The sequence below is a fragment of the Diplotaxodon limnothrissa genome, linkage group LG6, assembly GCF_057381915.1.
Source record: "Diplotaxodon limnothrissa isolate DT_005_m linkage group LG6, D_limnothrissa_male_GT1.1, whole genome shotgun sequence".
Taxonomy (NCBI): domain Eukaryota; kingdom Metazoa; phylum Chordata; class Actinopteri; order Cichliformes; family Cichlidae; genus Diplotaxodon; species Diplotaxodon limnothrissa.
This window is the reverse complement of record NC_140601.1, coordinates 20,448,556-20,454,120: the sequence shown is the minus strand read 5'-3', so window position 1 is coordinate 20,454,120 and position 5,565 is coordinate 20,448,556.

The window sequence follows — 5,565 nt, the reverse complement described above, 5'->3', positions numbered from 1 at the left end:
CACATCAGCACACGCCCATATGTTACCCTGACAATACCCATTATTTATTAAGATACGGGCCGGGAACCAGGCCGTACTTCATGACCACAATCCTTTGCATGGAGCTCTAACAGGCTGCAAACAAAACATACACAAATATACAAACTTTTCTTAATTCTGCTTTATTTTTCCTTCACACTGACTTTTCAGATCCATTCAGATGTATAATTGCAAACACTCGTCTTTCTCATGCCTACAAACACCTCGCACCTAATACATCTAACACCTCCAAACTACAGTCAGAAAAAACAAACCTTTCAAAATAAAACAACAGTCTGCCTTGATTATTTTAACCCCAGTAGTGAGGTGGGCTAAAAGCAAAAGAAATGTCCTTTCATCAGAGTCGAGGAAGGACGACTTTGAGATCCATCCAAAACACTCAGAACCATCTCCAGGCTGGGTGGTGGTGGTGATGTTGGTGGGGTTTTAGGAATCCAGTCAGCCTTAACTGATGTGTTATATATTGCCTGTCACTTTATTCTGGAGAAATATTGGGGCGTTGCCAAGCTCAGACCTGGAAGGTATAGCAATCCATCACCTGCAACGTTACCGCTGTTAGGAAGGTGGGGGCTGAAATCTCATCTTAGGGCTTGTAGCCAATATTCTAGCCACCCAGTGCTGCTTATAAAAACTACCTCTCCAAGGCCGCTATTACGGACAGACCACTCATCTAGGTATCCACACACCGCTGCGCCCGGTGCCGCATCGCCACGCCGCAACATGAGCAGACACAGAGCTTAGACCTCAAATATTGCAAAAACTTTCTTATATTCAGCATCGGCGGCAATAAGTAGAGAAGTTGGGACTATAATAAAATAACATGAATAATGTGAATACATCACGCATAAATCTGGGTTTTGCAGATGTTGTTCAATAAGTTACATCAAAACATAATATTTTAATGCAGGCTAGGAAATGCCCTTATTTTTGTTCAGGATGTTAAGCTGTCATTTCAGCTGTCATTGTTTTATGAATTTTGCGTATATGTTTGGTTATATGACTATCATAGGACCATACAGGTGCAAACTAACCCTTGAGCGGGGACCTTTATATTGATGCACCAACAGAAGAAAAGGTTAACTGTGAATTCTGTGGTATGCTGTCCCCACCTGCAGACGTTTATCAAAAAATGTTTCTGGTCACAGAGATTTCAGCGCTATAGTTTATGTGATTATACAAGGAGGGCTCAAAATTAGAGATAGAAGCAAATGAAGTAGAATGGTATAACCTTTTTCCCTCTCTAAACAGCATATGTTTTCAGTTGACCCTACTCAAATATGCTCATGGCACACAGACAAGAACCAGAGTACACCAGAATGGTGATAGCACTCCAACACAGAAATGCGGCTACAATCTTTTAAGTCAAGGTCCAGCCTTGCACTAGGCATCCATTCGAGCAAATCAGGCTAAGTGTATTGCGGATGTTTGTGAGTAATGAGGAATTTGGGAGTTTTTCGCTGACTAGGCGTGTATGGACTGGGGGCAAAAGGGGGGCGATGGAGGGGGATGTATGATGGTGTGCTTAAGAGCTGTGCCTGCAGGAGGCGGGGTGGTCACAGGGGGGAGATTAGGCTGAGGGGCAGCGAAGGAAAACCAAATCCATCTCCATCTCAGAAACATCCTAAAGCAGATTACTTACTTCAGTGGGAGAGGAAGAGAGGGATGAAAGAGAAGGAGCGGAGCAGAGGAGCATGAGATGGATGAGGAAGCAGGGAAAGAGAGAGAGCAATTAGCATAGATGCAATTCTGGCACAGTCCTCTGACTTGATATTTGACCTTCTGCGCGAGTCTTGCCAAATATGGCCCGAGAAGCACAGACGGACCATATGGCAAAGTGCTGCTGGAGGCTGAGTGCAGTGTGACTCCAAACCTCCGTATGCTAATGGGCGAATGTAATTACAGTGCAGTATTCCTGTAGGATGTATATTTTACGAGCCCTCCATAGGAGTGGATTTTCTGAGAGACGGGCCAGGCCTCAGTGGCTTCAGGAAATAAACAACAGAAAAACGCCTTTCTTTTATCAAACTGCGAAGGAGCCATTGAGTGGACAGCGAAATGGAACAGGCCCACTGCTCCCGAGGCAGCACAGCGATGTGTCTCTTTACGAGGAAGTCAGTGTATGTTGATGAAAATGAAAAACGCCCACAGTCAAACAGGTAAATCGAAGGAGAGTTTGCGGAACTTGAGACTGCGGCTCTCCTCTGAAAGCTCCCCAGTCAGCGATGTCACGGCAGATGTTTTCAATCAGCTGCCAACGGCAAAACACCTGCTGAGCCAGTGACGTCGCTGACGGAGGCTCGACTGGAAGCACAGGATGCTTCAAACGATGCAAACCAGAGATGGTAGTGAAGCAAAGAAACTCTGATTTCGCCCTTTAAATCTTGAGATGTTAGTCAACTTTGGATACAGAAACAGAACTCAAGCACTTCCTTCATTCTCACAAGATATGTGAGAATGAAGGAAGCAATGTGAAGTGCACAGTGGAGAATTTACATTTTTTTTCCGTGCCTTCTTTTGAAACGGGCAGTTAGAAACAGCTGTGAAATATGGTAAGAGAGATACAACTTGAGTTTTCTTTAAGTGGGTGTTCAGCCTTAAGTTTAATGGAATCACATGCCTTCAATAATTAATAAATATCTTTGGATGTACTAGTATCCATAGCTTATATAAACATAGAGGATCTAAGGTTTTGATACACTATTTGATAGTGTATGAAAATCAAATAACTACCTTGACTTTTAAAGGATAAGCCAGCTGTAAATGACAATTTATGTCTTTTTTGCTAATAGTTCTACTTTTTTTTAAAATTAGTATAACAAGGACATGTTTAAATTTACCGTATATGTTTGTAAATGTTCATATACAGTATTTATTGTGTTTTAAAAATACAATCGCAAATGTTCAACTCATTTCACCTGTTTTTCCCTTTAAAATGTCCTCCTGCCAATCAATGGCAAAACAACAGATGGGAAGTGTTGAATTTCAATATTTACCAAAACGTCAATCTCTCCCTAGCCTTAAGAGAGTGGCTGGATGTGCTTCTGCTGCTCTGCTCACGAGCTTCTCATGCTACACCTTGTTAGTAGACGTATCTCTAAAATCACACGAGACGCAGTACGAAAACTTCAGTGTCAAAAACTGCGGATTGGTGGCATTTTTAAATATTCAAATAGTGGTTGTGCTATTTAAAAAAACTGAACTGTTTGACGATTCTTGTTTCCAGTGACTGCTTTTCCGTCATTTTGTCCTCATATATCGACAAATATTTTCAATATTTGTCACAATCCAATGTTTGATTTAAGTTTTTTTCATTATTTTGAGCAGTATATAGCTATCTGTTAGTGTTCACGCTCAATGACCACTTCATTAGGTACACCTGTTCAGCTGCTCATTAACACAAATATATAGTTAGCCAATCACATGGCAGCAACTCAGTGCATTTAGCCATGTTGACATGGTCAAGATGACTTTCTGAAGGTCAAACTGAGCAACAAGATGAAGAAATGTGGTACGGCTGTTTGGGCCAGATGGGCTGGTGTGAATATTTCAGAATCTGCTGATCTTCAGGGATTTTTCCATACAAACATTTCAAAGGGTTACAGAAAATGGGCCAATCAAGAGAAAATATCCAGTGAACGGCAGTTCTCAGACTGAAAATACCTTGTTGATGCCAGAACACACAGGTGAATGGCCAGACTGCTTCAAGCTGAAGCCACTGGTAACTCAAATAACTATTTGTTACAGCTGAGGTATGCAGAAGAGCATTTATGAACGCACAACCCATCAAAACTTAAAAAAAGAGCACACCTGGGGTCACTCCTGTGCAAAAATATGGATGATAGGGTCTGAATCTGCACCCCTTAAGACCAGCGTGTACCCATCTTCTAATGGCTGTTTTCAACGCGCTGTGTCAAGAAGCTCAAATGATCACAAACTAGTTTCTTGAACATGACAATAGGTTCACTTTACTCAAATGACCTCCACAGTCACCTCTGTTGGATCTCAATCCAACAGAGCACCTTTGTGATTTGGTGGAACAGCAGATTTGGATCATGGATGTACAGCCAACAAATCTGCAGCAACTGCGATGCAATTATTTCTTGTTGAATCCATGCTACGAGGAATTAAGATATTTCTGGTAGTAATGCACTTAGAAGTTATTTGATGACGACTATTAAACAATAAAAAGAGTTCAGACCATTAAAACATGCAAAGTGTGTTGAAATTAGATGCTGATACGGTCATGAAAGTGTTGCATGGCATCAACAAAGCAACGAATCAAAATGGGGCCCAGTGCTGATGTAACCATGTAAAGCTAGCATGCCCCAACCAGGCATAATCATTTGAGAGCAGCGTGCTTGGTGGTGTTGGGCGTGAGCTTTGAAGAACAGTGAAAAATTTACATCACTCTCAAGAACTTTATTTGATGGCTTGATGCTCAAACACATATCCTGATCCCATTTCTGCACGATATCAAGATTTCATACTTGATGATAAATTTGGTGAAAAAATTGGTGAATCAGTTTTGTGTAAATGCACAGTGGCCCAGTAGTTAGCAATGTTCTTCACATAAAGAAGAGTTTGGATTTGATAGTAAAAAAGATGGATGTAGATGTCGTGATGTCACACACTTTTTTGTGAAGTTCTGGTTTGAAGCCTTGAGAAAAGTATTTTCACCATCACCATCTTGGCTTTTTGTGTACTGACTTGTCAATCGCAAGTTCGTAGACAGTGAACATATGCTAGATATGTCTAACCCTAACACTTTCCCGAGGGAAATTGGGCAGCATTAACCCAATTTCCCTCCTGATGAATATAGTATTATCACTCAATCAATTAATCATGATCTTTCTGAGACTTATAACCAAAATTTACCAAATAAACCTAATGTTTTATATAGTTTGACCTGAAATAGGTGAGCCCATAACAGGAAAGCATTTACAGAGGTCATGTCAGAAAAAAAAATTTCCAACAAACTTGTATAAACTGGAAGCCTTTGCAACCACAGCTATCGCCATCTGATGGCCTTTAAAATGAATGCAGATTTAAGGAACCTCTGCTTTGGTCTCACTTTTCAAACCAAGAGGCAATGTTTATCGTTTATGCTGGTTTGAATCTTCTTACAGTCCAAAGACAGGCAGGCCACATTAACTGGTGATTCTAAATTGGTGTAGATGTGATGAGAGAATAGTTGTCTTTGTGGTAGCTCTGCTGGTGACCTGCCCAGTGTGTAACACACATCTTACCTAATTTCAGCTGGGATGAGCCCCATCCCTACAGGCATATCAAGAAGGATAGGATAAAACAGCATGGTAAGGAGTGAAGAATATAGATGGATGGAGACAGAGCAGTTTCAGCACCAGATTCTTTCAACCTCGATCTCTGAAGGAACAACACAGGAGGCGCTGCTCTCAGACTCTTTACTTAATCTGATTAGATCAGGCCGACACGTACTGAACCGGACTAAACACACCACACTGTACGACATATATTTGCACACCTACCAGCACCTTATACCTGTTAATA